The 16,429-nt window shown below is 35.5% G+C and overlaps 9 non-coding genes across 9 annotated transcripts; 6 read left to right on the forward strand and 3 right to left on the reverse strand.

Annotated features, from left to right (window-relative positions):
• Window positions 1-4,576: 4,576 nt before the first annotated feature.
• Trnak-cuu (transfer RNA lysine (anticodon CUU)) lies at window positions 4,577-4,649 on the forward strand. The gene has a single exon. It is a non-coding gene; the product is annotated as a tRNA-Lys (tRNA).
• Window positions 4,650-4,890: 241 nt separating this feature from the next.
• On the reverse strand, window positions 4,891-4,980 carry Trnay-gua (transfer RNA tyrosine (anticodon GUA)). Its single transcript is given in 2 exon segments — window positions 4,891-4,926; window positions 4,944-4,980. It is a non-coding gene; the product is annotated as a tRNA-Tyr (tRNA).
• A 564-nt stretch (window positions 4,981-5,544) lies between these two features.
• Window positions 5,545-5,616, forward strand: Trnag-ucc (transfer RNA glycine (anticodon UCC)). The gene has a single exon. It is a non-coding gene; the product is annotated as a tRNA-Gly (tRNA).
• Window positions 5,617-8,136: 2,520 nt separating this feature from the next.
• Trnak-cuu (transfer RNA lysine (anticodon CUU)) lies at window positions 8,137-8,209 on the forward strand. The gene has a single exon. It is a non-coding gene; the product is annotated as a tRNA-Lys (tRNA).
• Window positions 8,210-8,450: 241 nt separating this feature from the next.
• Trnay-gua (transfer RNA tyrosine (anticodon GUA)) lies at window positions 8,451-8,540 on the reverse strand. The gene is given in 2 exon segments: window positions 8,451-8,486; window positions 8,504-8,540. It is a non-coding gene; the product is annotated as a tRNA-Tyr (tRNA).
• Window positions 8,541-9,105: 565 nt separating this feature from the next.
• Trnag-ucc (transfer RNA glycine (anticodon UCC)) lies at window positions 9,106-9,177 on the forward strand. Its single transcript has one exon. It is a non-coding gene; the product is annotated as a tRNA-Gly (tRNA).
• Window positions 9,178-11,697: 2,520 nt separating this feature from the next.
• On the forward strand, window positions 11,698-11,770 carry Trnak-cuu (transfer RNA lysine (anticodon CUU)). Its single transcript has one exon. It is a non-coding gene; the product is annotated as a tRNA-Lys (tRNA).
• A 241-nt stretch (window positions 11,771-12,011) lies between these two features.
• Window positions 12,012-12,101, reverse strand: Trnay-gua (transfer RNA tyrosine (anticodon GUA)). Its single transcript is given in 2 exon segments — window positions 12,012-12,047; window positions 12,065-12,101. It is a non-coding gene; the product is annotated as a tRNA-Tyr (tRNA).
• Window positions 12,102-12,671: 570 nt separating this feature from the next.
• Trnag-ucc (transfer RNA glycine (anticodon UCC)) lies at window positions 12,672-12,743 on the forward strand. The gene has a single exon. It is a non-coding gene; the product is annotated as a tRNA-Gly (tRNA).
• The last annotated feature ends 3,686 nt before the right edge of the window (window positions 12,744-16,429 follow it).

Below are 16,429 nucleotides of genomic sequence, written 5' to 3' on the forward strand. Positions count from 1 at the left end.
GTTGGGGTGGGCTTATTACAGGGATATAGTGCATAATTATATAAAGCAGTGAATTAAGAAATCTATGAAGAAGACATGGGTGGGCTTATTACCAGGCATGGGCTTATTACCGGATAAATACGATAATGTAAACACCAAATACAGTCAGGCATTAAATATCAGAAAAGCACATTATAATGAAAATCATGTAAGCTAAATAGGAACATTACCCGGGTACTCTGTCAATATGCAACCAAAACAGTTTTAATCCACTTAATATAATTTTACCTGATGTGGATGCACTTTTCTTTGACTTTCGGGAAACAATCTCTCTCCCTTCTTGGAAAAAAATAATGTACTTGCTGAAAGTCATCTTATGCATAAACAGCTGGTCAGAAAATTTAATGACCTCATCATTCATTTTGTTCACCAACCAGCCATAATACCCAGGTGAGTTTTCTATGAGCCAGCAGTATGTTTCTCCTCTACAAAACAAAAAAATATTGAATTGTATAAACAAAAGTGGTCTGACAGAAGACATTTTAGTGCTGCAGACACAACTTCTAACTAGAAATGTGTCAGTAAGACACGCATGCCCTGCTCATTGTTTGACCGTGTATTTCAGACTGACCTAAACATATGGACGAATGGACAGGAGTAACACTAATGTGAAACAATTACAAAACATGGATATTTTAGGGAATAATAATGAAACAGTCATTTTTTCCACGATGAAAATCTCAGAAATATTAAATTACAAGTTATCTGGAATAAATGAAGTCAACTAAATCATTATCAATTATGTATACTGGTTTATGTACAAATAATAACATAGTTCCCCTCCAATAAAACACATGCAGAAGAACAAGTTTGATTATCAATCAGTTTACCGTATTTATCCAGCAATAACCCCAAGAGCAAGTGTTTAATATTGGATCAATAGTTGGGGGTGGGCTTATTACAGAAATATAGTTTGTATAGGACACTGAATTAGGAGTTTAAGAAAAAGACATGGGTGGGCTCATTACCAGGCATGGGCTTAATGCCGCATAAATACGGTAAGGAAATGCATGCTAACATATTTCTTATAAATACCTTAATGTGCCCCATTGCATTTGAAGAAATCCCATCCACTGCTTTGGCTGCGAATCATCACCTCCCGCCTCTCTACATTTGTGACGAGCTTCTGCTTTCAGGTTATCAAAGCTCACCGGAGTATCCCACCTCCTCCCTTCGCTTTTGACCTGTTTAGCCAACATGGTGTCACTCATGATGACCCGCCCATGGGAATCCTTCCGGGAGATTGGGAACATGATGATACTGAAATTAAATAAAACCTATACATCATAACAACGCTGGTCAAAATGTTTGACACATGAAAAGGAAGCAATCAAAGGGAAATAACTCTAAAAGTTAGCCTTTAAACATCACGGAAATCGAACTCGAGCAAGATTCTATGGTAGTGTAACTTCCAATGAAAGTTTGCTTCATGATTAGCCAAGTTATCTCACAATATTGAAAAATTTACAGACAGACGCTGGTATACCATAATATGTCCCATCATTACACATGATAAGTTAAGTGTGTGTGGGGGGGGGGGTGGGGGGTTAAATAATATGCCCAGTCATAACACATCATAAGTTAATGGGGGGTATACCATATTAAGCCAAGGCATTAAGTGATAAGCTAGCTGATAAGTTAAGGGGGAGACAGTGAAATGTATATGTCTACAGCATTGTTGGGGGGAGGGGGCATTTAATTAAGCCTATCAAACCTGGGTTGTCTGGTGTCACAGGGGCAAGTCGGACCTCAGGGCCATGTCAACACAGCCCCCCACCCCCACCTCGCTCCTGTTACAGCATTATGATGAAAAACTAAAAACCTACCCCTCAGCTGTCACAAATGCATTGAATAATTAACATATTTCAGACATTCATTCCTCATCCCACATTTGTACATGTACCCACAATCAAATTCTATTTACTACAAGTTTAAAAATCAAATTTGTTATGTTTACATGTTTATTTACAAGTATAAATGATTGATATTATAGAGGTAGTTTATCTTTATATGCTTACACCCGACTTCATTAAAGAAAGGTCACAGCATTCCATCTCGACAATCATTAAGTGGGAAAACGAAAGTGAAAGTGCACTATATGAAGATGCCACAGGAATTTACATACAATTAATTGACACTAAGGTGTAAAAATGATGGTGTAAATATAATTATAACTCCGTTTGATAGGTATATCCATGCCAAAGTCATACAAAAATGCAAAATAAATAGGCCTGCTGAGTGTCCAGAGGTTCACGTTAGTAAATTCATCTAACATTACCAACTTACCTTCTGTAAAACTCCTTTGAAAATCATCAATTACAATGTAAACACTTCAAAAAGGGTAAAATAATATATATGAACGTCTGAATTTAAAAAAATCAGATAAATCAAACAGTTAAACTGTGAACTGAAGCTGAAAACATCCAATATGGCTGCAGTCTATTTTCCTCTGATCAGAGTCAGCAACAAAAGAATGCAGTGTTCTGATTGGTCAAATTATAGTTTCAATCATAGTTGGAATGATAGTTTTCCTGCCATTCTATTGGCTGTTTAAACACAGTTTTTTGGGTTAGGTTGAGAGCTATCACGGGAGATATGCAGAAAATTTTAAAGCATTAAATGAAACAAAGTTGGGAACAATCTCTATACTTCACAACTGAATTGTTATGGGGGTCAGGTTGTTATCTTTTGAATTAATATTTCCGTGGCAACAATTTAAATTTTAACTAACCACTGTTTAAATTTTACAGTTGAATACACTAGAGCTAGAAGGACGAAACAGCTGTTTGGTGCAGTGAAATTCGTTATTTAGCACTACTGTATCCAACTCTTAAGATTTTAGTAAGATGTGTTATAGACTTGTCTTTTGTACAACCTTTAAAGACTGGGAAGCAACTGAGGAAAATCCAAATTAACCGAAAGTGATCCAGAAAATGATGATGAGGTGCATTAGCCCCATTATCAAACGATTTTCGTAATTTTCCTATTTCTGATAGTCACTCGAATGTTGCAAACCATGTCGCTACTCGATTGAATTAAAACGTTGAATGCAGGTTACGGTAAACCTAGGGGACTAAAGGTTCACCAGCAGTGTCTACCACCTAAAATCGCCCTTGCAAAGGTGGTATCTTCTCTTAGAAAACATCAATTGCTGTTGAATGGTGTTCTTCTAATCAGAATGAGATTGCAACATAGTGACTAAATAATACATCCTCTGATTTCTGTACTTGTACTTTAAATCCCCAAGATTTAATATGCAGCCCGCCAATAGCATAAAATAGGCATATATCTTGACGAAGCACTTCAATATGGCCTTGGTGTTATAATTACAATTCATTGACGCATGGCGTGAACAAAAGGCGTGATATATATACCCTTTGGCAACTACACCTGTATTTTTTTCGACAGCAAAAATACAGAGAGTTTTAAAACCGGAAGGTGTTTTTACTTGGGTTTGGTAGAAAGCCATGAAGTTGTATTACTTCTGTATCGCAGGCATGCTCTGAAATCTATAATTCATAAAATGTATATTGCCAAAAAAATGAAATGTGATAAAAATAAGCGTGTACAAAACAAAAGCAACATCTCGCTCATAAATTGTGTATTGTAAAATAAAAATTGTCAAATAGGATTAACTAGTGATGTATCTTGTCATGGACTACTTGAAGTAAAATATATGTAATTCTGTTGATGCACAGGTACATCAGTACTTCTGTATTCGTGTTTTTGTTTTTATTGATGGTTTTTTGTCGCAACGGAATTTTGGAAATGCACAAACTTCAAAGCAGGTACATATCAACGGAACTGTTTAGCAATCCACATTAAAAGTTCAAAACAGGCACATCAATCCTTAAAATAGATCCGGCTTCGAATTTCGGCCTTGCGGTTGCTTTCACACATCAACAACCAATCAGAAAACATATACACACATGACATCAGTGAACTAAGTCAGGTACAATCCCAGAGAAAAGCCCAGACAGACATTTCCCATCCGTGTTCATTCCTTCACCGATATTAGAATATCTTAAAAGTATACCCTTTTCTTGAATACAAGTATCGGCTTATTATTTCCAAAGGAAATAATAACCAATTACACAATTAAGAAATTAAATCTCTTGACATCGTATGCGAAATTCCAAGCAACCACACACAATGGAAACGGATTTACCTAACCAAACACGTTTATCCTTGATTAAAATCAAGCCTCACATTGATGAATATTTTTCCCATTTTTTAAAGGATGTCATTGCACGACAACTTCCTCCGTCATATTGTAATATATAAGAAACAAAATACATTCATCTGTGGCAGTGTTGGCGGGAAAGTGTTGTAATAAAGGCGTAGATATTGGCGGGAAACGGTAGTGTATTGTAGACGAATTGTATCAATTAATCTTGCGATATTTTTGTCGACTATCTGAAAAATACAAATCGAATAAGGCGTATGAAACATCTTTCAAAGTGTAGTATCATTTTGCTTGATATAATGTATTATCCTGATATGTAGCTGTTATTAGCACGTGTATTAGATAGTAACAGCCCGGCTAGCTCAGTCGGTAGAGCACGAGACTCTTAATCTCGGGGTCGTGGGTTCGAGCCCCACGTTGGGCGTTTACATTTTATGCTTGCTAAACTGCAAACATAACGTTAGGTAATTGTTCATTATCCAAGAATTACGGTCATTGCGCTTTACATTTAATTGCATCTGCTAATCATCAGGTGCTCGTCTACTTTTATTATGTAGCATCCTATTGATATCTCATGTCTGTCTTTGAAAAGTAGAGGGACAAGGTAAGCGAGTGAGCTTCTCAACTTAAAGAGTTGTTTTGTAATAATACTAAAAACATAACGATCCCGCGAGCCGGAGTCGAACCAGCGACCTAAGGATAGCTTTGAAGTTAACCACTACAGTCCTCCGCTCTACCAACTGAGCTATCACGGGAGATATAGAATCTTCGCTAAAGTTATGTGCAGTCCATTCACTACACTATGCCCCAGGAGTCGACTGGCTTTAGGTATGAGGAAGTTGGATTTCAGCTTTCCTTTCGTTAAGTTGGATCGAAATCAAGAAAAGCCTCTTTTGAAGAGAGTGATATATTTTTTCATTAATCAATTCTGATGTGATACCAAATAATAATATAAAACTAATATGTTCATGTACTCGTATCAAAATAACAAAATGATATTTCATTCATTTAAAAAAAATCACCCAAATTAGGTATAAAAATCACCCATGGGCTTTCTTTAAGATTTTTGTTTTTTTTAACTACATAGATATTTTCAATCAGAACGAAAACAAGTTCAATATTATATATATGTAGTATTTAATTGACATGATGTCGGATGTTGAACAAGGTTTAGGTCGTGGGAATCAGTTGCATCTATAAATAATTTTATCTGGGTTCCCGTAAAAAAGTACCTTTCCTTGCTCGCTACTTATATTTGCTTTTTGATTGCAAGCAATCAGTCACCTGCTTTTGTAAACGAGCTTGTTGAGTAAGTAAATGCGTCGGTGGTGTAACGGTCAGCATGGTTGCCTTCCAAGCAGTCGATCCGGGTTCGACTCCCGGCCGACGCACATTACTTTTGAAGAATTCGGGGTTTTTTTCCTCTACTTAACATGCTATATTTATCATATTGAATATAAACATCTTCGTTTGGTCACAGTATTTCCAAATGATATGACAAATCGGTTTTTTTTCTCAAAACGAATAAGAAATTCGAAAACGAACAGAAGAAAATCAGCGGCATGACTGGAAATCATGCCAATAGCATAAAATAGACATGTACATTAACGAAGCACTTAAATATGGCCTTGGTGTTATAATAATAATCTATTGACACTTAATATGTATTGATGTGAACAAAAGCCGTGATAAATATACCCTTTGGAACATACACCTGTATTTATTTTCCATAGAAAAATTACAGACAGTTTTAAAAGCGAAAGGTGTTTTTTCTTGGATTTTGTAGAAAACCATTAAGCTATATTACCTATGTAGCAAAGGCATACTTTCAACCCACTTGACGGTTTATATCGCATTACGCTGTCTTCCGCCGTTATCAGGTATAGTGAAGTAACCTTGATCCTCATCCTTGATAACATATTTACACCTGGTCCCGGTTGTTCAAAGGCTGGTTAGAGATAACTAGTTGTTAGTGAAAATTTTAAAGCATTAAATGAAACAAAGTTGGGAACAATCTTTATACTTCACAACTGAATTGTTATGGGGGTCAGGTTGTTATCTTTTGAATTAATATTTCCGTGGCAACAATTTAAATTTTAACTAACCACTGTTTAAATTTTACAGTTGAATACACTAGAGCTAGAAGGACGAAACAGCTGTTTGGTGCAGTGAAATTCGTTATTTAGCACTACTGTATCCAACTCTTAAGATTTTAGTAAGATGTGTTATAGACTTGTCTTTTGTACAACCTTTAAAGACTGGGAAGCAACTGAGGAAAATCCAAATTAATCGAAAGTGATCCAAAAAATGATGATGAGGTGCATTAGCCCCATTATCAAACGATTTTCGTAATTTTCCTATTTCTGATAGTCACTCGAATGTTGCAAACCATGTCGCTACTCGATTGAATTAAAACGTTGAATGCAGGTTACGGTAAACCTAGGGGACTAAAGGTTCACCAGCAGTGTCTACCACCTAAAATCGCCCTTGCAAAGGTGGTATCTTCTCTTAGAAAACATCAATTGCTGTTGAATGGTGTTCTTCTAATCAGAATGAGATTGCAACATAGTGACTAAATAATACATCCTCTGATTTCTGTACTTGTACTTTAAATCCCCAAGATTTAATATGCAGCCCGCCAATAGCATAAAATAGGCATATATCTTGACGAAGCACTTCAATATGGCCTTGGTGTTATAATTACAATTCATTGACGCATGGCGTGAACAAAAGGCGTGATATATATACCCTTTGGCAACTACACCTGTATTTTTTTCGACAGCAAAAATACAGAGAGTTTTAAAACCGGAAGGTGTTTTTACTTGGGTTTGGTAGAAAGCCATGAAGTTGTATTACTTCTGTATCGCAGGCATGCTCTGAAATCTATAATTCATAAAATGTATATTGCCAAAAAAATGAAATGTGATAAAAATAAGCGTGTACAAAACAAAAGCAACATCTCGCTCATAAATTGTGTATTGTAAAATAAAAATTGTCAAATAGGATTAACTAGTGATGTATCTTGTCATGGACTACTTGAAGTAAAATATATGTAATTCTGTTGATGCACAGGTACATCAGTACTTCTGTATTCGTGTTTTTGTTTTTATTGATGGTTTTTTGTCGCAACGGAATTTTGGAAATGCACAAACTTCAAAGCAGGTACATATCAACGGAACTGTTTAGCAATCCACATTAAAAGTTCAAAACAGGCACATCAATCCTTAAAATCGATCCGGCTTCGAATTTCGGCCTTGCGGTTGCTTTCACACATCAACAACCAATCAGAAAACATATACACACATGACATCAGTGAACTAAGTCAGGTACAATCCCAGAGAAAAGCCCAGACAGACATTTCCCATCCGTGTTCATTCCTTCACCGATATTAGAATATCTTAAAAGTATACCCTTTTCTTGAATACAAGTATCGGCTTATTATTTCCAAAGGAAATAATAACCAATTACACAATTAAGAAATTAAATCTCTTGACATCGTATGCGAAATTCCAAGCAACCACACACAATGGAAACGGATTTACCTAACCAAACACGTTTATCCTTGATTAAAATCAAGCCTCACATTGATGAATATTTTTCCCATTTTTTAAAGGATGTCATTGCACGACAACTTCCTCCGTCATATTGTAATATATAAGAAACAAAATACATTCATCTGTGGCAGTGTTGGCGGGAAAGTGTTGTAATAAAGGCGTAGATATTGGCGGGAAACGGTAGTGTATTGTAGACGAATTGTATCAATTAATCTTGCGATATTTTTGTCGACTATCTGAAAAATACAAATCGAATAAGGCGTATGAAACATCTTTCAAAGTGTAGTATCATTTTGCTTGATATAATGTATTATCCTGATATGTAGCTGTTATTAGCACGTGTATTAGATAGTAACAGCCCGGCTAGCTCAGTCGGTAGAGCACGAGACTCTTAATCTCGGGGTCGTGGGTTCGAGCCCCACGTTGGGCGTTTACATTTTATGCTTGCTAAACTGCAAACATAACGTTAGGTAATTGTTCATTATCCAAGAATTACGGTCATTGCGCTTTACATTTAATTGCATCTGCTAATCATCAGGTGCTCGTCTACTTTTATTATGTAGCATCCTATTGATATCTCATGTCTGTCTTTGAAAAGTAGAGGGACAAGGTAAGCGAGTGAGCTTCTCAACTTAAAGAGTTGTTTTGTAATAATACTAAAAACATAACGATCCCGCGAGCCGGAGTCGAACCAGCGACCTAAGGATAGCTTTGAAGTTAACCACTACAGTCCTCCGCTCTACCAACTGAGCTATCACGGGAGATATAGAATCTTCGCTAAAGTTATGTGCAGTCCATTCACTACACTATGCCCCAGGAGTCGACTGGCTTTAGGTATGAGGAAGTTGGATTTCAGCTTTCCTTTCGTTAAGTTGGATCGAAATCAAGAAAAGCCTCTTTTGAAGAGAGTGATATATTTTTTCATTAATCAATTCTGATGTGATACCAAATAATAATATAAAACTAATATGTTCATGTACTCGTATCAAAATAACAAAATGATATTTCATTCATTTAAAAAAAATCACCCAAATTAGGTATAAAAATCACCCATGGGCTTTCTTTAAGATTTTTGTTTTTTTTTAACTACATAGATATTTTCAATCAGAACGAAAACAAGTTCAATATTATATATATGTAGTATTTAATTGACATGATGTCGGATGTTGAACAAGGTTTAGGTCGTGGGAATCAGTTGCATCTATAAATAATTTTATCTGGGTTCCCGTAAAAAAGTACCTTTCCTTGCTCGCTACTTATATTTGCTTTTTGATTGCAAGCAATCAGTCACCTGCTTTTGTAAACGAGCTTGTTGAGTAAGTAAATGCGTCGGTGGTGTAACGGTCAGCATGGTTGCCTTCCAAGCAGTCGATCCGGGTTCGACTCCCGGCCGACGCACATTACTTTTGAAGAATTCGGGGTTTTTTTCCTCTACTTAACATGCTATATTTATCATATTGAATATAAACATCTTCGTTTGGTCACAGTATTTCCAAATGATATGACAAATCGGTTTTTTTTCTCAAAACGAATAAGAAATTCGAAAACGAACAGAAGAAAATCAGCGGCATGACTGGAAATCATGCCAATAGCATAAAATAGACATGTACATTAACGAAGCACTTAAATATGGCCTTGGTGTTATAATAATAATCTATTGACACTTAATATGTATTGATGTGAACAAAAGCCGTGATAAATATACCCTTTGGAACATACACCTGTATTTATTTTCCATAGAAAAATTACAGACAGTTTTAAAAGCGAAAGGTGTTTTTTCTTGGATTTTGTAGAAAACCATTAAGCTATATTACCTATGTAGCAAAGGCATACTTTCAACCCACTTGACGGTTTATATCGCATTACGCTGTCTTCCGCCGTTATCAGGTATAGTGAAGTAACCTTGATCCTCATCCTTGATAACATATTTACACCTGGTCCCGGTTGTTCAAAGGCTGGTTAGAGATAACTAGTTGTTAGTGAAAATTTTAAAGCATTAAATGAAACAAAGTTGGGAACAATCTTTATACTTCACAACTGAATTGTTATGGGGGTCAGGTTGTTATCTTTTGAATTAATATTTCCGTGGCAACAATTTAAATTTTAACTAACCACTGTTTAAATTTTACAGTTGAATACACTAGAGCTAGAAGGACGAAACAGCTGTTTGGTGCAGTGAAATTCGTTATTTAGCACTACTCTATCCAACTCTTAAGATTTTAGTAAGATGTGTTATAGACTTGTCTTTTGTACAACCTTTAAAGACTGGGAAGCAACTGAGGAAAATCCAAATTAATCGAAAGTGATCCAAAAAATGATGATGAGGTGCATTAGCCCCATTATCAAACGATTTTCGTAATTTTCCTATTTCTGATAGTCACTCGAATGTTGCAAACCATGTCGCTACTCGATTGAATTAAAACGTTGAATGCAGGTTACGGTAAACCTAGGGGACTAAAGGTTCACCAGCAGTGTCTACCACCTAACATCGCCCTTGCAAAGGTGGTATCTTCTCTTAGAAAACATCAATTGCTGTTGAATGGTGTTCTTCTAATCAGAATGAGATTGCAACATAGTGACTAAATAATACATCCTCTGATTTCTGTACTTGTACTTTAAATCCCCAAGATTTGATATGCAGCCCGCCAATAGCATAAAATAGGCATATATCTTAACGAAGCACTTCAATATGGCCTTGGTGTTATAATTACAATTCATTGACGCATGGCGTGAACAAAAGGCGTGATATATATACCCTTTGGCAACTACACCTGTATTTTTTTCGACAGCAAAAATACAGAGAGTTTTAAAACCGGAAGGTGTTTTTACTTGGGTTTGGTAGAAAGCCATGAAGTTGTATTACTTCTGTATCGCAGGCATGCTCTGAAATCTATAATTCATAAAATGTATATTGCCAAAAAAATGAAATGTGATAAAAATAAGCGTGTACAAAACAAAAGCAACATCTCGCTCATAAATTGTGTATTGTAAAATAAAAATTGTCAAATAGGATTAACTAGTGATGTATCTTGTCATGGACTACTTGAAGTAAAATATATGTAATTCTGTTGATGCACAGGTACATCAGTACTTCTGTATTCGTGTTTTTGTTTTTATTGATGGTTTTTTGTCGCAACGGAATTTTGGAAATGCACAAACTTCAAAGCAGGTACATATCAACGGAACTGTTTAGCAATCAACATTAAAAGTTCAAAACAGGCACATCAATCCTTAAAATCGATCCGGCTTCGAATTTCGGCCTTGCGGTTGCTTTCACACATCAACAACCAATCAGAAAACATATACACACATGACATCAGTGAACTAAGTCAGGTACAATCCCAGAGAAAAGCCCAGACAGACATTTCCCATCCGTGTTCATTCCTTCACCGATATTAGAATATCTTAAAAGTATACCCTTTTCTTGAATACAAGTATCGGCTTATTATTTCCAAAGGAAATAATAACCAATTACACAATTAAGAAATTAAATCTCTTGACATCGTATGCGAAATTCCAATCAACCACACACAATGGAAACGGATTTACCTAACCAAACACGTTTATCCTTGATTAAAATCAAGCCTCACATTGATGAATATTTTTCCCATTTTTTAAAGGATGTCATTGCACGACAACTTCCTCCGTCATATTGTAATATATAAGAAACAAAATACATTCATCTGTGGCAGTGTTGGCGGGAAAGTGTTGTAATAAAGGCGTAGATATTGGCGGGAAACGGTAGTGTATTGTAGACGAATTGTATCAATTAATCTTGCGATATTTTTGTCGACTATCTGAAAAATACAAATCGAATAAGGCGTATGAAACATCTTTCAAAGTGTAGTATCATTTTGCTTGATATAATGTATTATCCTGATATGTAGCTGTTATTAGCACGTGTATTAGATAGTAACAGCCCGGCTAGCTCAGTCGGTAGAGCACGAGACTCTTAATCTCGGGGTCGTGGGTTCGAGCCCCACGTTGGGCGTTTACATTTTATGCTTGCTAAACTGCAAACATAACGTTAGGTAATTGTTCATTATCCAAGAATTACGGTCATTGCGCTTTACATTTAATTGCATCTGCTAATCATCAGGTGCTCGTCTACTTTTATTATGTAGCATCCTATTGATATCTCATGTCTGTCTTTGAAAAGTAGAGGGACAAGGTAAGCGAGTGAGCTTCTCAACTTAAAGAGTTGTTTTGTAATAATACTAAAAACATAACGATCCCGCGAGCCGGAGTCGAACCAGCGACCTAAGGATAGCTTTGAAGTTAACCACTACAGTCCTCCGCTCTACCAACTGAGCTATCACGGGAGATATAGAATCTTCGCTAAAGTTATGTGCAGTCCATTCACTACACTATGCCCCAGGAGTCGACTGGCTTTAGGTATGAGGAAGTTGGATTTCAGCTTTCCTTTCGTTAAGTTGGATCGAAATCAAGAAAAGCCTCTTTTGAAGAGAGTGATATAATTTTTCATTAATCAATTCTGATGTGATACCAAATAATAATATAAAACTAATATGTTCATGTACTCGTATCAAAATAACAAAATGATATTTCATTCATTTAAAAAAAAAAAAATCACCCAAATTAGGTATAAAAATCACCCATGGGCTTTCTTTAAGATTTTTGTCTTTTTTTAACTACATAGATATTTTCAATCAGAACGAAAACAAGTTCAATATTATATATATGTAGTATTTAATTGACATGATGTCGGATGTTGAACAAGGTTTAGGTCGTGGGAATCAGTTGCATCTATAAATAATTTTATCTGGGTTCCCGTAAAAAAGTACCTTTCCTTGCTCGCTACTTATATTTGCTTTTTGATTGCAAGCAATCAGTCACCTGCTTTTGTAAACGAGCTTGTTGAGTAAGTAAATGCGTCGGTGGTGTAACGGTCAGCATGGTTGCCTTCCAAGCAGTCGATCCGGGTTCGACTCCCGGCCGACGCACATTACTTTTGAAGAATTCGGGGTTTTTTTCCTCTACTTAACATGCTATATTTATCATATTGAATATAAACATCTTCGTTTGGTCACAGTATTTCCAAATGATATGACAAATCGGTTTTTTTTCTCAAAACGAATAAGAAATTCGAAAACGAACAGAAGAAAATCAGCGGCATGACTGGAAATCATGCCAATAGCATAAAATAGACATGTACATTAACGAAGCACTTAAATATGGCCTTGGTGTTATAATAATAATCTATTGACACTTAATATGTATTGATGTGAACAAAAGCCGTGATAAATATACCCTTTGGAACATACACCTGTATTTATTTTCCATAGAAAAATTACAGACAGTTTTAAAAGCGAAAGGTGTTTTTTCTTGGATTTTGTAGAAAACCATTAAGCTATATTACCTATGTAGCAAAGGCATACTTTCAACCCACTTGACGGTTTATATCGCATTACGCTGTCTTCCGCCGTTATCAGGTATAGTGAAGTAACCTTGATCCTCATCCTTGATAACATATTTACACCTGGTCCCGGTTGTTCAAAGGCTGGTTAGAGATAACTAGTTGTTAGTGAAAATTTTAAAGCATTAAATGAAACAAAGTTGGGAACAATCTTTATACTTCACAACTGAATTGTTATGGGGGTCAGGTTGTTATCTTTTGAATTAATATTTCCGTGGCAACAATTTAAATTTTAACTAACCACTGTTTAAATTTTACAGTTGAATACACTAGAGCTAGAAGGACGAAACAGCTGTTTGGTGCAGTGAAATTCGTTATTTAGCACTACTGTATCCAACTCTTAAGATTTTAGTAAGATGTGTTATAGACTTGTCTTTTGTACAACCTTTAAAGACTGGGAAGCAACTGAGGAAAATCCAAATTAATCGAAAGTGATCCAAAAAATGATGATGAGGTGCATTAGCCCCATTATCAAACGATTTTCGTAATTTTCCTATTTCTGATAGTCACTCGAATGTTGCAAACCATGTCGCTACTCGATTGAATTAAAACGTTGAATGCAGGTTACGGTAAACCTAGGGGACTAAAGGTTCACCAGCAGTGTCTACCACCTAACATCGCCCTTGCAAAGGTGGTATCTTCTCTTAGAAAACATCAATTGCTGTTGAATGGTGTTCTTCTAATCAGAATGAGATTGCAACATAGTGACTAAATAATACATCCTCTGATTTCTGTACTTGTACTTTAAATCCCCAAGATTTGATATGCAGCCCGCCAATAGCATAAAATAGGCATATATCTTAACGAAGCACTTCAATATGGCCTTGGTGTTATAATTACAATTCATTGACGCATGGCGTGAACAAAAGGCGTGATATATATACCCTTTGGCAACTACACCTGTATTTTTTTCGACAGCAAAAATACAGAGAGTTTTAAAACCGGAAGGTGATTTTACTTGGGTTTGGTAGAAAGCCATGAAGTTGTATTACTTCTGTATCGCAGGCATGCTCTGAAATCTATAATTCATAAAATGTATATTGCCAAAAAAATGAAATGTGATAAAAATAAGCGTGTACAAAACAAAAGCAACATCTCGCTCATAAATTGTGTATTGTAAAATAAAAATTGTCAAATAGGATTAACTAGTGATGTATCTTGTCATGGACTACTTGAAGTAAAATATATGTAATTCTGTTGATGCACAGGTACATCAGTACTTCTGTATTCGTGTTTTTGTTTTTATTGATGGTTTTTTGTCGCAACGGAATTTTGGAAATGCACAAACTTCAAAGCAGGTACATATCAACGGAACTGTTTAGCAATCCACATTAAAAGTTCAAAACAGGCACATCAATCCTTAAAATCGATCCGGCTTCGAATTTCGGCCTTGCGGTTGCTTTCACACATCAACAACCAATCAGAAAACATATACACACATGACATCAGTGAACTAAGTCAGGTACAATCCCAGAGAAAAGCCCAGACAGACATTTCCCATCCGTGTTCATTCCTTCACCGATATTAGAATATCTTAAAAGTATACCCTTTTCTTGAATACAAGTATCGGCTTATTATTTCCAAAGGAAATAATAACCAATTACACAATTAAGAAATTAAATCTCTTGACATCGTATGCGAAATTCCAATCAACCACACACAATGGAAACGGATTTACCTAACCAAACACGTTTATCCTTGATTAAAATCAAGCCTCACATTGATGAATATTTTTCCCATTTTTTAAAGGATGTCATTGCACGACAACTTCCTCCGTCATATTGTAATATATAAGAAACAAAATACATTCATCTGTGGCAGTGTTGGCGGGAAAGTGTTGTAATAAAGGCGTAGATATTGGCGGGAAACGGTAGTGTATTGTAGACGAATTGTATCAATTAATCTTGCGATATTTTTGTCGATTATCTGAAAAATACAAATCGAATAAGGCGTATGAAACATCTTTCAAAGTGTAGTATCATTTTGCTTGATATAATGTATTATTCTGATATGTAGCTGTTATTAGCACGTGTATTAGATAGTAACAGCCCGGCTAGCGCTTGATTTCACTCACAAGTCGTGGTTTGATTGACCAATCACAACCACAGAACCAGAGTTGGTCAGCCAATCACAACCACAGAATAAGAAGTTCAACTACAGAGTAGCCAGCTTCACACAGCATCCGCCATTCTATTGTTGGGACATCACCTGAGTGTTCAGAAAGCGATTTTAACTTGTTTTGACCAAATTCATCAGTTATTGAAGAAACAGGTAATTAGTTTTGATGATTATGCAATGATTGTTTTTGCTTTGTTGTACATTATCAAGCTTTGATTGATAAAGAGACTGTAAGGCCGAAAGTAGGCCATGTTTACATTCTACGGTTCATCAGAGACCTGAGAAAAACTTGAATCGACACATATACGCTTAAACATGAATGAAGTGTATGGTAATTCCTGTTGTGTCATATTTATCATCTTTGTCACATCAGATAAACTTTTATCTATACGTATAATGCAACTTTAATTTTTTTTTGCATACCTGACCCCCTTCTTATTAAGAGGCAAGTAATGATAAATATTTCTGATATATATATATATTCTATTTATCATGTGCTAAATCATAACAAACCTGCATCTAATCAGTATGTGGTTAAATATTCTTATATGTACATAATTAATCACAACAATTATATATGCTAATAATTATGTCCAACACATCCAGGTTTTATTTCAAAAATGTACTCCTACAAGGCATGGTAGTTTTACATGTCCAGATCATGACTCACATGCTATTAAAATTTTTAATTATTTAATATGTGAGTTGGAGACACAGCACCCCTCTGGGTGTTAATACTGACTAGTATTTGAGAATTCCATATTCAAACTAATTAGGACTTGTAATATATTGTTTTCACATCAGTGCCCTCTGGATACAAATGTATCAAATATTAATATCATTTTTACATTTTTAACGGTCCGTCAACATCATTAGGGCCATCAAACGGTAAAACACACAAAGATCCAAAAGGAAATTACATTAAACAAACCAAAATGTAAAAGACAAATGTTAAAAATCTTAAATGGATATGTTAACACAAAAGATTAAAATGCTACGTCATAGTCTATTATATAGACCAACATCTTTCAGGTAATGTAGAATTTTAAAATCTCAACAGTTTTAAAAAGGGATTTTAGACATGTAGATTTGTAC

This window comes from Ylistrum balloti, unplaced genomic scaffold (genome assembly GCF_031769215.1).
Source record: "Ylistrum balloti isolate Yb309-2 unplaced genomic scaffold, AGI_CSIRO_Ybal_v1 Utg371214, whole genome shotgun sequence".
Taxonomy (NCBI): domain Eukaryota; kingdom Metazoa; phylum Mollusca; class Bivalvia; order Pectinida; family Pectinidae; genus Ylistrum; species Ylistrum balloti.